At 36.4% G+C, this 17,465-nt stretch overlaps 1 protein-coding gene and 1 pseudogene across 1 annotated transcript in view; one reads left to right on the top strand and one right to left on the bottom strand.

Moving 5' to 3' along the window:
- NKAIN2 (sodium/potassium transporting ATPase interacting 2) overlaps positions 1-17,465 on the bottom strand; it is a 431,619-nt gene that overhangs the window by 130,115 nt on the left and 284,039 nt on the right. The window lies entirely within an intron of this gene.
- LOC121102275 lies at positions 9,413-12,334 on the top strand (annotated as a pseudogene).

Raw genomic sequence — 17,465 nt, 5'->3', positions numbered from 1 at the left:
GGCTGGTGTTGGCACTTCATGTGCTGAAGTAGGAGGGGTATCAAATCTGGTGCTTGCAGGCTGGTCATTCACCCCTACCCCCGCCCGCCCCACCCCTCTGGAGGCTGATTACAGTGCGATGTGTTGCTGCACAGCTCCCATAGACAATCCTCTATATGGGGTTCCTGTACGTCTGAAACTTTCATGTGGAACCTACTTGGCAAATAAACGCAATACCAAACTGCCTTCTCCTGGTGAACTCGGTGCGAGGAAAACAGCTTCTCTGCGTGGAACATTGACATGTGGGTCGCACAGGAATGACAAAGCTTTATTCAGAGCTGAATAAAGAAGTAATTTAGGTACACCTAGACAACTGAAAGCACACGAAGATGTAAAGAAATCTCATCAAAAAGTCCCCATGAGGCCTATACTGAAATACCTAGACTTATCCTGTTGCCCACAGGCCACAGAAGTTTCTGTTCTTCGTGGCTCCATTATAAGGGATGGGAAGATGTGATTCTCTCAGGGCTAATGGAGTACGACTGCAGCAGTGAGTTAACACTTTCCACGGATGGTTCATTCTGGTTCACAGAATGGCACAGGAGATATTTCACCTGTCAAGTATTTACTTATGTTTGTTTCAAGATGTGTTTGAGGAAGACAGTGGGTGGAAAATCAAGCCTAATCTTGATGAGAGAACAGTGTGTATTCTCTTTACTTAGAGAGTTGAAAATTTATCATGACATATGCTGGCTGCACAGTCAAAACTTATCACCACCCACAACTTCGGAAGTTCAACAGGATAGCTCTGTGGGAGTCACTTCCTTAGCAGATGCAGTGTGATGTGTCAACTGTAGGACCTGAGTCAAACGGAGGTAATCTTTCTAGCAGAGCCTTCCCAGTGTGGGGCGATTAGGAAGGTTTCAATAGGTTCACCTTATAAAATTTTTTAAAGCACGGTTTTACCCAGTTTATGGTTCTCTGATGAGAACTGGCCATGATTTTAAGTTAAAATATGTCAATCCTGATATCAGAGAACATTGATTTATACTGTCCTTTAAATGTAAATCAAGAGGAAAATTTTTATTCAAGTCAGCAAATTTTGTTTGTATTTTATCACAGGCATTAGGAGTATTTTCCCCTCTGGACTGAAATGACTTTAAGTATTATTTTGCTTACACGATTCTTTTTGAGACAATACTGAGTTGGCATAATAATGTCCTGTGGCAGTGAGTTCTTACTTAGATATCAGCTTCTACTATGAGAACTTCATGTCACATAACCTAGAAATTCCAGCTAATAAAAGACTTTAATGTTTATGCCCCTAGTCAGACATTGTGACCCTTTTACAGACTGTAAACAGATTAATACTGTGACCACTTTCAAGTGTACAGTGTCAGCATCTCTTTCAAATAGGCTTTTTGAGGTTTTCTAACTTACTACCACAGAGTTCCCCTTCCTGCACCAAATACTAGTTATTAAAATTTGATATCTCTCTGATCGTACCTCTCTATTTAATGACCAGGTACTTCATGATAACTCTGTCCTCTGAATCTGTTTACCATTTCTTTTAAGTGTGTCACCAATCATTTTTATTTCTTAAAGAAAAGTGTGGAATAATACGTGTATATAAATGTGTTTGGAATTTGAAATAAATTCTAGCTTCTTTGAAGAGTATGCACATTGCATTCTTTTCTGGTCTCTGCAACTCTCTACATTTCTCTGACATTTTCCCTGCCTTTCTTCTGTCATTGTTCTCCTCCTTTCATTCCACTGTTTCTCTTTCCTACAAATTTACCTGCTTCTCTGATGCTCAAGATATCAAGTCTGAATTTAAATGATCTCTCAAGCTTTTATTTCTATTTCTGGTTTCTCACCTGTTTGTAGGTGAGGGCCCTTAGAAGGATTGAATTACAAGAAACACAGAAACTTTTCTCACATGGAAAGGAAACCAGAAAGATTCTAAATTATATCCAATTATAGATTTTCCAAGCGTTCATTTTCTCTATCCCCATATGTCTCAATCTCTACTCTTTATTCCTAACTATAGCAGCAGAACATATATACTATGCATAGACTTAGCCATATGCAAAGTAACCAAATGAAACAAGAATGACAATGTGACCCACTCTGAAAACAACATCATTCGACAGCAAGCATGAGTCAAAGGCCATGACATTTATCTGAAAAGCCAATTGAACCATTAGATTAACAGTATACCAATATGATGCATCAGACTATTATTCTATGAGCTTAGAAGATTTGAACTATATATAATTTATGTCATTCAGAGATGTTCTTTTTTCTAAATAAGTGGAAGTCAGTTAAATGGTGTGATCTATCTAAAACAGGATGATAACTTAGTCGGAGGTATGGAGAATGAAAACAGAATGTTAAAACAAATTTCTACTGTTTTATAGTTGGCCTTGAAAATAAATCATATGTAAATAGAGTTCTACATCATACTTCTTATGGTGTTAACAAAATGTTATGTGAATACTAGAATCAATACAATGATTTAGAAAGAATATAGGGCTGTAGGATAGGACTGGCTCAGTCTCAACCACTAACTAATTGACAGTCCAGAAAAATGAAGGTTTTAATACATATGTAACAAGGAAATATGTACTACTGGGGTTCTTGTCTATACAGAAACACCTCACTTACTCTTACATTGCTTTTTATTTTAAAAGTAAACTCTACCCCAGGCACTTTGGTGGGTCAGTTGGTTAAGCGTCGGACTCTTGGGTTTCAGCTCAGGTCATGATCTCAGGATTATGGGATGGAGCCCAGCATAAGACTCCGTGTTCAGGGGGAGTCTGCTTCCCCTTTCCCTCTCTCTCTACCCCTCCCCCCACCCCTGCTCATACTTTTTTTTCCCCTCTCTCTCTGAAATCAATCAATCAATCTTTTTTTTTCTTTTAAGTAAACTCTACCTCCAACATGGGGCTCAAACTCACAATCCCATGATCAAGAGTTGCATGCTCTATCAACTGACCTAGCCAGTTGCCCCTTTTCAATTGCTTCTTAAACAAGGTCCCTAACTAGAATATGGTCACAAGTCAGGAAATGTGCAAAAACAGCCCAAGTATCTAAAACATTTCACCAATCCTATGCATTCTGTTCAGGTGGGAGGCCTTCTATCTGTGACCCAAAAATGAATTATTGTTATTTTAAAAATAATTCTAATAATCTCAGTTTTCCTGTCCACAGAAGACTAAAAATAGGAAACATACAGAAGCTGAAGAAGAGGAAAAAGGTAATTTTGGTCAAATAGGAGGGAGACATAACTCAAATGACAAAAAGTGACTAATGGCCAACTCATTGTAAAAAAAAAAACAGACAAAAATATAGATAGTATATGTAAGGACACAAACATTTCTAACTATCTATAGCTTTGTGATTAACAAAAACATTCCAACGTGTTTTCAATGGGGCTTGAACGTGTTGTCATATTTTCATTAAATAACTGGTATCTTTATCAAAGGTCTACTATGTAGTATGTTAGTTGCTTAATAGATGTTACTTTTAATTTTTAAAAATAATCTTCAAAAAAATATTTTAAATAATATTTGTAATAGTATCTGAAAATATTCTAAGGTAAATATTATAATGCTTATTTTGCAGGTGGAGAAACTGGGAACTGTGTAGTTATTTGCTGAAGTGGCAAGAACCAAGTGCAGAGACGGATCTCATAGTCTATGAAAATGGAATTTTCATTTCTTTATCCTATATTGGTTTGCAAGCAATTTTTAAAAAAAATAGTATTATACCTATTTTTCTCTGTTTAATAAATCATGAAAATATATGACATTAGAACACTTCCTACCAAAATAATTTCATTCATTTATAAGAGAGTTCTAGTCAATATCGTGAACAGAACATATATAGGAATTCCCTCAGGTCAATTATAATTAAAATGAAAGTCAGATCTAAGTTTAAAAGGAAAGAAAAGAAAGCGTCAACTCTAATGAGCAAGATGGGATTTTAAAACCAAGACAATGAATGAAGCTAAAATTGTAATCTTTGGAGGCACGGAGGTTAAGTATGTACTCCAGGAAGAAGACTTTCATTATGCTATAGGAACAGGGATCAGAAGACTCAGGTACAATGAGTAGATGAAATGTGCTTTCTTCCAAAAAGAGAGAGGAGATAGGAAGTGGCATTTTGACCATGAATGAACCAATTCTAGACCATAGGTGGATGGAATCAGGCATCATAAAATTTGAAGCCCTATGCTTCAGCTACGCATGACAGTGGGATCTAGAAGCTACATGCATGACTTTAGGACATTAGGTTGGGTAAATGCAAAATTGCCTTCCCAACTTATGGCAATGGTAGAGTCTCACTCAAGACAACCCCCGATAAAGAGATGATTATACCAAGTAATTGCAAAGTGTATAAATTAATCCCCAGCTGCAGAATAGATAGCAGACATAACAAAGATCAACTGTCCAGGGACTACAGGTACAAGAACAAATAAATTATGCTTTAAAACCAATATGTTTAGTGTAAAAAGAGATAAAAGAATAAAAAACAAAGGAAAAGGAAAAATATTTAAGAAACAGTAGAGATTTTTAAAAGAATTAAAAAGAAATTATAAAATGAAAAATATATTTGTTAAACTTTAAAAATCCCATCACAGAGAGGAAAGAAAAATGAAAAATATGAAATAAAAGTTAAGAACAAGAAGCTCCAACACACGATTGAATTTCCAGGAGGTAAAACAATATTTGAAAAGAAAATGGTGGCACATTTTCCTGAATCAAAGAAGAACATGAAAAGGCAAGCTCAGAGTGTCAAGCAGGACATAATTTTTTAAAATACCCATCTAACTGTGTTCTTCAGAATTTCAGAATATTTCAGAATTTCGAAGAGGACAAGATTTTTAAAGCTTCTAAAGAAAATAGACACGTTACCTATAACTAGATGATAAGCAGACTCAGAACCAGCTTCTCCTTAGGAACCACTAATGCCAGAAGAAAATAGACTAATAGCTTCAAAGTGCTTGGGAAGAATAGCTTCAACTAAGAATTCAACACCAAACAAATTATCATTAAAAGGTGAAGATAAAATAAATATTAGTTTTGATATATGAAGACTGATCATTTCCTTACCCACAGAAGCTTGTTAGAGAAAATGATATACATGCAACAAGAAAATTTATTACGGAAGGATATTCTGAGAAACAAAAGAAGATGAAGCATCCTTCGAAACATGGGGGGAACCATCAAGAATGAAAAGTAATAAAAGTAACATAGTGAATTAGGAGCGTTATAAAAATAAAGTTTGACATACAATAATAAATCATGGGATGTAGAAAGTTAGGGTGTTTGGGGACGCTTAGAGCATTTTAGTGCCTTATTCAGGATGATGCTAACCACACTGATTCTATATAACTTTGTTAAAAATGCAGAGTAAGGTGTTGTGTTAAGCACTAATAAAAGCAAAATAGAAAATATAACTTTTTAAGAAGTACAGAATAAAGAAAGAATTTAAAATTCAAAAATCCAAAATAAGGTAGTGAAAAACAGTTTAAAAATATGGTAAATAAAAAACATGGAAGGAAATTATAAGTAGGGTAAATATTTCAGTAATTCCTCAGAGATGTTTTTAATCCTGCTACACATTGTTTACATAATGGCAATGGTACTGAAAATAAAATGAGATTTGTAAGGAAGTACTAAGAAAAAGCTGATGTAGCCGTACTAATTCTAGACCCAAAGGAATTAACTAGGAAGGCATTACTAGAGGTAGGGAACCATTACATAATGATAAAAGGAATAATCCACCAAGAAATTATCATTATGTTAGATCTCCAGAATTTTTAAACAAACCAAAAAATATAAAGCAAACACTGACCGAACTGTAAAAATAAAACAAAAAAATCCCAACCCATTCATAAACATAGCAGGAGCTTTTAACAAATTTGAACACCTGATGTATTTAGTAAACTAAAAACAAGAGAATGTAAAAGGCTTAAACACTGCAATAAGCAAACTTATGTTACAGTCACGGTATAGAAGCCTGCTTCCAGTATAAAGTGAATCCACATTATTTAAAAAACAAACAAAACGCACGGTACATTTCCAAGAATGGCCATATAGTAGCGCACCATGTAGGCTGAACAAAAGTACCAAAGGAAAAAGTTTCTGATCAAAATGAAATAAATTTTGAAACAAAAGAGAAACTCACTTTATCTTTGAAAGCCAAAGCACAAAACTTCAAAAGAATGCATGAATTAAGGGCTAGTTCTAATATAAATTACAAATTGTTTAGAACTGAATGACAAAACATTGTTATATAACAAGTAAAGCAGCTGCAATTATCCTTAAATTTTTTTAAATTAGAAAACAATGAAGATAATAGGGCACAGTTACAACTCCAGGTAGAAAAAATCCAATAAAAGTTAAAGTAAATAAGAAAGATAAAAGGAGATTTTTTGAAGATTTTAAAAAGCAGATATAAGAAAATAAAAGTGATTCTTTAGAAAAAATAAGAGACAAACCACTGGAAATATTAATGAAGAAATACAAATTGAAGGCAAAAATATACAATGTAATAAAAAAAAGAAGACATTATTTAAGAAATGCATATTTAAAAATAAGATAGTAAAAAATATTTTGCCAAATATTTTCAGAATTAAAATAATTAAAATAATTAAATAATTAATAAACTGAATATACAGGAAACTTTTATGTTATATGAGCAATTGTAGGTATTGAGAAAGAAGAAATATAATTAAATACTTTTTGACACTCTAGGATGGCCTTATTCAAGAGTAGTGACAGACTGTACAATTATAGAACACCATGGACAATTTAATTTATTAAAAATATTTAACAAAATATGTTCATATTTAACTATTTATTGATAACAAAACAACAACATGAAAATGTATGATTTATGCAAGGAGTGCAAGGATAGTTAAATTTAGGATTTTTATCACAATTAACTACATTGAAGATCCAAGGAGAAATTTTATATAATCATTAAGATAAAAAGGAAAATGTCCAGTAAATTTCACAGATGCTTTTAAAAAAGGAGGAAGAGAAGAGAACTTAACTTGATAAAGAATATGATACGCCCCCCACAAAAAAAGCAAAACAAACCTACTAAAAATCATCCTTAATACAAAATTTTAGAGCAGGTACAACATAGGCCACAATAAGACAAACATACCAGAATCCTGCTATTAGATCTACAATTCGTTATTGTGATGGCAAATTTGAGAAGACTATTCAAAGATGTACGGTTAAAGGAGAAGAGACGAAGGAACCATATTATCATTATTTGCACATGATATGTCCACCTACATTGAAAATCCAGGAAAATCAACAGGCATATTTTTAGAACATAACAGAATTTCTCAAAGTTGCTGGACACAAACTCAAAATTACTCCTAAATCCCAATATTTACAATTAGAAAAAGTAATAGAATTGTTAAAAAAAATCAAATTTATAGTTCTAATAACATCCCAGGTGCCTAGAGATTTTTTTAGTTACAATGAACTATGCTAGTCTTTTATGGAGATAATTATTAATTTTTTTGAGTTATATAAGAGAAGACTTGAAAAGTATAGAGACATAATATTCAGAATTAGAAATAAAAATATAGTGACACAAATTTTTTTCTACTCAGCATTGTATGATGTTATTTATTCCATAATTAAACTGTAAAGTTAATGCAACATCCACAGTGTTTTTCATAGAACTTGATATATTAATTTAAATCTATATGGAGGAATGAAAGCATATGAAGAGCCAAATGATTCTGAAGAAGCAGCAAGGAGTGAGGACTTCTAACAGATATCAAAACATATTACAAAGCTATACAGGGATACTTCATTTTATTGTGCTTTGTTTGACTGCAATTCTTTTTTATAATAATAACATTTTTTAATTATATTATGTTAGTCACCATACAGTACATCCCTGATTTTTGATGCAAAGTTCCATGATTCGTTCATTACCCAGTACACCATGCAATACGTGCCCTCCTTACTACGCATCACCAGCCTATCCCATTCCCCCATCCCCTCCCCTCTGAAGCCCTCAGTTTTCTTCTCAGAGTCCATAGTCTCTCATGCTTCATTCCCCCTTCTGATTACCCCCCCTTTCTTTATCCCTTTCTTCTCCTACCGATCTTCCTAGTTCTTATGTTCCATAGATGAGAGAAACCATATGATAATTGTCTTTCTCTGCTTGACTTATTTTACTTAGCATTATCTCCTCCAGTGCCGTCCATATTGCAGCAAATGTTGAGAAATCGTTCTTTTTGATAGCTGAGTAATATTCCATTGTATATATGGACCACATCTTCTTAATCTAGTCATCTGTTGAAGGGCATCTCGGCTCCTTCCACGATTTAGCTATTGTGGACAATGCTGCTATGAACATTGGGGTGCATATGGCCCTTCTCTTCACTACGTCTGTATCTTTGGGGTAGATACCCAGTAGTGCAATGGCTGCATCAGAGGGTAGCTATGGAACCAGAAAAGGCCACAAATTGGCAAGGAATTGTTGAAAAGGAAAAACAAAGCTGGGGGCATCACAATGCCGGATTTCGAGCTGTACTACAAAGCTGTGAATTGGACAGCTACATGCAAAAGAATGAAACTTGACCACTCTCTTACACCATACACAAAGATAAACTCCAAATGGATGAAAGACCTCGATGTGAGACAGGAATCCATCAAAATCCTAGAGGAGAGCATAGGCAGCAACCTCTATGACATCAGCCACAGCAACCTTTTTCATGCCACATCTCCAAAGGCAAGAGAAACAAAAGATAAAATGAACTTGTGGGACTTCATCAAGATAAAAAGCTTCTGCACAGCCAAGGAAACAGTCAAAAAAACTAAGAGGCAGCCCACAGAATGGGAGAATATATTTGCAAATGACACTACACATAAAAGACTGGTATCCAAGATCTACAAAGAACTTCTCAAACTCAATACACAAGAAACAAATAAACAAATCATAAAATGGGCAGAAGATATGAACACACACTTTTCCAATGAAGACATACAAATGTTTGACTGCAATTCTTAATGCTGCATTTTTTACAAATTGAAGGTTTGTGGCAACCCTGCATCAGTCACGTTTATCTGTCCCATTTTCCAATCGAGTTTGCTGGCACTGTGTCTGTGTCACATTTTGGTACTTCTCACAATATTTCAAACTTTTTCATTATTATGATATTTCTTAAGGTGATCTACGATCAGTGATCTTCAGTATCACTATTGTAATTGCTTTAGGGCAGCACAAATCACACCTATAAAAGATGATAAAATTAATTGATAAATGTGTTTGTTCTGACCACTCCACCAACCAGCCATTCCCCATCTCTCTCCCTCTCCTTGGACCTCCCTAGTCCCTGAGACACAGCGATATTTAAATTAGTCCAATTAATAACCCTACAACGGCCTCTAAGTGTTCAAATGAAAGGAAGAGTCACACAGCTCTCATTTTAAATAGAAAACTAGAAATGATTAAGCTTAGTAAGGAAGGCATGTCAAAAGCTAAGCTAGGCTGGAAGCTAGGCCTCTTGCAGGAAACAGCCAAGTTGTGAATGCAAAGGGAAAGTTCTTTTTTTTTTAGTGGAAGTATAGTTGACATACAATGTTACATTAGTTTCAGATGTACAACATGATGATTTGACAGGTTTATACATTATGCTGTGCTCACCACAAGTGTAGCTACCATCTGTCACCATGAAACACTATTACAATATCATTGACTATATTCCCTATGCTGCATCATTAATCCCGGTGATTTATTCATTCCATAACTAGAAGCCTGTACTTCCCACTCCCCTTTACCCATTTTGCCTATTCCCCACCCCTTCCCCTCTGGCAAAAGGAAAGTTCTTTTTTTGCGGGGGGGGGGGGAGGTGAGAGGGGCAGAGAGAGAGAGAATCTTAAGTAGGGTCCATGCCCAGCATGGAGCCCGACATGGGGCTTGATCTCAAAACCCTGAGATCATGACCTGAGCTGAAATTAGGAGTTCAAGGCTTAAGCAACTGAGCCACCCAGGCATCTCAAAAGGAAAGTTCTTGGGGGAAATTAAAAGTGCTACTCCAGTGAACACCCAAATGATAAGAACACAAAATAGCCTTACGGCTGATAGAAAATTTTAGAGGTCTAGATAGATCAAACCAGGAACAACATTCCCTTAAACCAAAGCCTAATCCAGAGCAAAGCCCTACCTCTCTTCAATTCTATGAAGGCTGACAGAGGTGAGGAAGCTGCAGAAGAAATGTCTGAAGCTAATAGAGGCTGGTTCATGAGGTTTGAGGAAAGAAACTGCTTCATAACATAAAAGTGTAGGGTGAAGCAGTAAGTGCTGATGTGGAAGCTGCAGCATGATCTCCAGAAGATCTGGCTCGGATCATTCATGAAGGTGGCTACGTTGCACAACAGATTTTCAGTGTAGATGAAATGGCCTTCTCTTGGAAGATGATGACATCTAGAACTTTCATAACTGAAGAGGAGAAGTCAATGCCTGGCTTCCAAGTTTTGAAGGACAGGCTGGTTCTCTTGTTAGGGGCTAATGCAGCTGGTAACTTTAAGTTGAAGCCAGTGCTCATTTACCATTCCAAAGATCTTAAGGCCCTTAAGAATGAAGCTGAATCTAGTCAGCCTATGTTCTATAAATGGGACAACAAAGCCTGGATGATAGCACATCTGTATATAACATGGGTTATCCGATTGTTGAGACCTACTGATCAGAAAAAATGTTCCTTTCAAAATATTGCTACTCATTGAATATGTACCTGGTCACCTGAGAGCTCTGATGGAGACGTACACTAAATTTATATTGCTTTGATACCTGCTAACACAACATCCATTTGGCAGCCCATGGATCAAGGAATAATTTCAACTTTCACGTCTTATTATTTTAAGAAATATATTATTTTAAGGCTATAGGTGCCATAGATGGTCATTCCTCTGATGAATCTGGGCAGAGTACATTGAAAACCTTTTGGAAAGAATTCACCGCTCTAGATGCTGTTAATATCATTCATAATTCATGGGAAGAAGTCCAAATATCAACATTACAGGGATTTGGAAGAAGTTGATTCCAACCTTCATGAATCACTTTGAGAGGTTCAGGACTTCAGTAGAGGAAGTAACTGCAGATGTGGTAGAAATAGTAAGAGAAACAGTAAGAGAACTCTAGAAGTGGAGCCTGAAGATGGGACTGAATTGCTGCAATCCATGATCAAATTTGAGTGGATGAGGAGCTCCTTTTATCGATGATCAAAAACGTGGTTTCTTGAGATGGACTCTACTCCTGGTGAAGATGCTGTGAAGACTGTTGAAACGACCACAAAGGATTTAGAATATGACTTGAACGTGGCTGATAAAGCAGTGGCAGAGTTTGGGAGGACTGACCGCAATTTTGAAGGAAGTTCTACTATGGGTAAAATGCTGTAGCATGTAGGATTGCAAGCTACAGAAAAATCATTCCTGAAAGGAAGAGTCAATCAGTACAGTAAATCTCACTGCCTTATTTTAAGAAATTGCCCCAGCGATCCCAGCCTTCGGCAACCAGCACCCTGATCAGTCAGCAGCCATCAAGGCAAGACCCTCCTCAGGCAAAAAGAGAACGACTCACTGAACTTTCAGATAATGATTAGCATTTTTCGGCAATAACGTATGTTTAAATTAAGGTATATATATTATTTTTTTTAGATGGAATGCTTTTGTGCACTTAATAGACTACAGTATAGTGTGAGCATAGCTTTTATATGCACTGGGAAACCAAAAATTCATTTAACTCACTTTACTGCAGTATTTTCTTTATTGCAGTATTCTGGAACTGAACTCACAATGTCTCTGAGGCATGCCTGTAGTAATTAAAGAAGTCAGGCATAAATACAGGAATAGCCAAATAGATCAGTAGAACAGAGTAGACAGCCTGAAAAACAAACCTAAGCATAGAGGTAAATATGGTTTATTACAGAAATAGAATTACCCATCCCTGGGGAAGTAAAGATTGTTCACTAAATGGCATTAGGACAACTGTTTATTTGGGGGGAAAATATCAGTTAGGTATCTTCCAGATATCACCCTCATAAGGAAAAGTACATTTGAGATAAGTTAAAGATGTAAATGTGAAAAACAAATGTTTACACTATTTGTTTCATAACAAATATAGGATTTATTTTTGAGATATCTGTTGATAAAATATTCCTTATGTAAAGTTTATAAAGCACATGCCTTCATGGAATATATTTGATAAATTTGACCATATCAAGGTGAAATATTTTGCGTGGTGGAAGACCATACAACAAGGCTAAAAGATAAAGAAACATTGGAAGAATAACCTCAAAAAGACAACTTTCTACAATATATTTTTTATAAAATAAAAAAATTAAAAACATAAACAAACCAACTGAAAAGTGGACAGAGGGTAGGACTAGGAACTTCACAGAAACCTGAATTTCTGCAGAAATGTTCTGCAGAGCATATGAAAAGATCCTTATCTTTCAGCGTAATCAAGGAAATACAGATTGAATCAAGGTAACAGGGCACACCTGTAGATTGCCAAGAAATTTAAAAGTCTAACTTTTCTGAGCTTTAAAGTTTCTTCAGAGGAGGAGAGCTATATTAGCATTTCTCTGGGTTATGATCATTGCCTAATTGACCTGGCAGCATTCAGAGGCATTAGCCAGCTGCACAACAGGGTGGGTGGTAACGGGAAAGGATGAATGGAGGCAGAAGATTGCAGTGGTGATGCAGTGGATGTGCCAGGAGCTTGGACAAGAAAGATGCTAGTGCTGGCCTACTGTTTATGCAAATCTCCAACTGGGGCCTGATAGCAAGCTAGCATCAGATACAGAAAGATTTCCTGCCTTCCAAAGGGACCTGAAGAATGACCAACTTTTTTTGTTGTTGTTGGTGTTGCTGTTGTTTTAAAGATTTGTTTATTTATGAGAGAGAGAGAATGAGCAGGAGGAGGGGCAGGCAGGGAGAGAGAGAGAATCTCAAGCAGACTCTCCACTGAGCACAGTGACTGATGTGGGGCTCCGTCTTGACCCACGAGATCATGACCTGAGCTGAAATCAAGAGTCAGATGCTTAACCGACTGAGCCACCCAGATGCCCCGAGAATGACCAATGTTTTTAATAAAGGTATTCAAATCTTGCTCGGCTCTTCCCAAGATCCTTAAATAATAAGTGATTAATACAGAGAACTCTAGTTGGAGATCCCTTTATTTAATCTTCATTGACATGTGTTCCTTAGCTATTTAAAGACTTGCTTCTTGGTTACAAAATTAAGCAAAATAAAAGTGAAATGGGATTTCATCATGGCTGGCATTTGTAATCAAATTGCTTCCTGGGCCTGCAAACGTACTCCGAACTGAGGATATAAAGGTCAGCATAGCCTTCCCTTTTGCCACGTTGAGGATGTGATCTTCCTTCTGACTCCAGCCAGAGCAAATAGTGCCATCACTAGATACAGAAGCATATCCCTCAGCCAAGTGGAAATTCCCAGCTTCAGCCTGAGATGCAAAAGTTATGTGGGTAAAAACTAATCACTGAATATGTCAAACTCTTCAGCCAGTTTCTGTTCTTGGTGTTATGAAATGTTCATCTATTTCCAATTAAATAATCAAAGTACTGTCTAACTCAGAGAGGAGATACCTTTCCAAGATTGGCAGACTAAAAGCCAGTTAGTTGGACAACACTTGCAGAGTTGTGTTTGTTTTTGGACAAAGCTGTCATTTCTAAATTGCTGACTCTACAGAGATAAGACTCCACAGTCATGAAGGCCAAAACCCACATCCTCTAGTTATAATTGATAAAATAAAGGGATTTATCTTGGAAAAGAGAGCCTTGGTAGAAAGGTAAAGAGGGAGGGATGTAATAACACCAATAGCAGCTACATTTACTGGAGGCTTTCTATTAGCTAAGAACTATTTAATGCCCTTTACATGTATTAAGTAACTGAAAATTCACAACAGTCTCATAAAGTAAGTCCCATTATTATCCTCATTTTAATAAATGAAGTATTTTATGAAAAGGTATTTGGGAAGTATCTAGTACCATAAGATTTCAATCAAAGATGGTAATGATGATGGTGAACATTATTTTTGTTGAGTAATGCTTCCAATTAGAAGAAAAAAGGTAGTCAGCCACTGGGAATGATTTAAAGAATGTTTTGAAAACATTCTTCCATGCCAGGAACAACATCCTTATTTCCTGCCATGGTAGCTTAATTCTACTATCAAAATTCATTCTTCTGAGTTCTAAAGAATTTTCTAATTCTAGAATCCTGTGTTGATTTGCACATTGTTTGCCCCCATCAGGGGTAGTAAAGCTTTCTACTGGCTAGCATATGTTATTCTGTATGTTAAAACGAACGTTACTTACATACTAATCTGTTCTAAGCAGGCTGCTGTGTTTAAGTGATATAAAAATGTTCTTTCCACCCTCTCATTTGAAAGAACAGGAAGCAGAATGAGAATCTGGGTTCAGGAAAGGGAAGGGGTCAGTGGAACCCACTGAGTAAGGGACAGGTGGGGCTAGGTAGGGAAAGATAGATACGGGGCTATGTGATCAGGCTCACAGAAATCCCAAAAAACGTGTAAAGTGTGGGGAAACCAGAAATAAGAGGACAAATCGGACCATCCTGCCCTTGGCATACAGGGTAGATGTCTCTTTATGATAATCGCCAGTGACCAACAAGGAATAACCAACCAGATCCTAAAAGGAAGTAAGCCACTGAAGGTGCTATCACTAGTCCTTGCTCAACGGTGATATCAATAGAAATGTTAAAAGGATTTAAGTTCCCTGGTTAGCTTTCTATAAAAGACCAACCCTAAAGGCCTTCACTAGCAACCCTGTCGGGACCCCTCTCACTCGTGAGAGCTTTTCCTGTATCTTCACTTGCAAGCTTCTATCGCTTTACTCACTCACTCTCCTTTGTCCAAGAGACTGATCCATTCTTCGACTCAGTGAAACAAGAACCTAGTTTTCCTGCATCACCACTAAGGATGGGAGAGAGACCTGAAGGGAAAAATGTAAAGTTTCTAAAAACAATTTGAGTTCATCTTCCAATTTTTCCTATAGTCAACATGATTTTACACTCTCTGGTTTCATAAACAGAGGCCAAAAATTTTTTCAAAGGATGTCTTTTTTATATGAAAGATAAAAGTAATTGTTGACTAAGAAAATAACACTTGGAATTTCAAAATAAGAACTGGAGGAGTGTGCCTTGCAGCACTGGAGCCCAGGCTGTAGTCCCAACCCTGCAGCCACCCAGCCGTATGACTCAGTGTGCTGATCAACAAACCAAAGAAAGAACATTCAATGGCCTCTATTACCTGTTCTAAATTTTTGATGCTTTAAAATGATGTTTAGAATGAGATTAACTGAAATTGTTTGTCTTATATTGTTATCTAGCTACTTATTTTGGATTACTTTCTGTTTTTTAAAAGTATGAAATGACAGTTTATTTTATTGTTTTTAAACATTTATTTATTTATTTCATAAAGAGAGACACAGAGCATGCATGTGCAAATAGGGGGAGGGCCAGAGGGAGAGAATCCCAAGCTGACTCCCATTGACCACAGAGCCCCATGCTGCTAGATCTCGGAACCCTGAGATCATGACCTGAGCTGAAACCAAGAGTCGGACACTTAACTGACTGAGCCACTCAGGCACCCCAACAGTTTATTTTAAATATACCTGTTAGTTTCCTTTCTTTCTTATTTTATTTTATTAATATTTTCTAAGCAAAGTTAGATGGCATCTCTTATTGCATTTCTAAGAGAGAAGACAGTCACTTTAAAGTTTGCTTAGAGTTCTGTCTCAGCAAAAGTATTTTTTTTTTTTTAAGATTTTATTTATTTATTCGACAGAGATAGAGACAGCCAGTGAGAGAGGGTACACAAGCAGGGGGAGTGGGAGAGGAAGAAGTAGGCTCACAGCAGAAGAGCCTGATGTGGGGCTCGATCCTATAACGCCAGGATCACGCCCTGAGCCGAAGGCAGACGCTTAACCGCTGTGCCACCCAGGCGCCCCCCAGCAAAAGTATTAATCAAAGAGCTCTAGCAGTTGGTTCTATTAAAACTCCATTTCTTCCGTGGAAGTGTTAAGTAAAAACAAGAAAAAGAAATACTCCAAATTCTGGGCTGTCCTGTAATACCGTTGCCTACTTGCATGGATGATTTTTTTGTATGCGTGTGTTGAGTATTTGAATTTACAAAAATAGTTCAATTTATGTGATCTTTAAAGGAAAGTCACCTTATAGCCAAGTACTACTAAGAAGTAAAATCCCAAGAATCTCGTTCCTGCTTGTTGGCACTCTGACATTCATGCCTGAATACTGTGTGGACTCTAAATCATGATGCAAATAGTTGATTCTGATGTAAACATTTCTCATTGTGAGTGCTAACTAAATGTAACCAACTAAATGCCATTAACTAAATGTAAATTCCATTCTCAGACATGTACTGATTCTCTCCGACTCCGGTGAAATCACCAGAAACCAAACATCCGTTTGCCTCTCCCTTTGGAAATTTGAAGGAAACAACATTTCTTACAAGGTCTGTGATAAATTTCTTTAAGGAGAAATACTCTACAAATTGTGAATGTTATCATTGATTTATCCTTTTTTAATGTTCCATATTCAAAAAAACATCAAGTTTTGGTATTTACTTATGTAAGCACAACTGGAGTACTACAAAGAAATCTTTAATATAATAGAAGGAAATTTTAATTATCATCGCCTAAAAGAAAATGAAATACGGTAGGTAAGTGAGAGAATGATAAAAATTTGGTGGCTCAGGGTAATGAATAAACAATGACATCTCTTGCTCCCTTATCTGTTTAGATGCTTATAGTGGTTTCCCTTATCTTTTAAAACACATCTAAGCATTTGACCTAACTTTCAGATTCCTTTATCAACTGACTCCCTTGTATTTCCTAACTCACTTGTGAAAATCTCTAATGGTCACTACTTCCACTTTTTTCCGCAAATAACCCTGACTGCTTCCTTTCACAAATAGTAAAGATAAGAACAATAATGATGCTAATTTTTACTGAATGCTTATTCTATGAAAGAAATGGAGATTTTTAAAAACATTCATCATCTTGGTTCGCCTGGGTGGCACAGCGGTTAAGCATCTGCCTGCAGCTCAGGGCGTGATCCCAGCGTTCTGGGATCGAGTCCCACATCGGGCTCCTCCGCTATGAGCCTGCTTCTTCCTCTCCCACTCCCCCTGCTTGTGTTCCCTCTCTTGCTGGCTGTCTCTATCTCTGTCAAATAAATAAATAAAATCTTAAAAAAAAAACAAAAAACCAAAAAAAAAAACAAAAAAAAACCATTCATCATCTTATTTTATTCCTACACACAAAACCCAGTGAGACTGGAGGAGTGATGTCAGCAAGATGATGAAATACAAAGCCCCAGACCATCCCTCCCCTCTTAGAGACACCAATTCAACAATACATGGGTTATAAGGAAATAGAA

This window comes from Ursus maritimus, unplaced genomic scaffold, assembly GCF_017311325.1.
Source record: "Ursus maritimus isolate PB19 unplaced genomic scaffold, ASM1731132v1 scaffold_13, whole genome shotgun sequence".
Taxonomy (NCBI): Eukaryota; Metazoa; Chordata; class Mammalia; order Carnivora; family Ursidae; genus Ursus; species Ursus maritimus.
The sequence above is the reverse complement of the archived record's forward strand: the minus strand, read 5'-3'. Positions and strand labels throughout refer to the sequence as shown.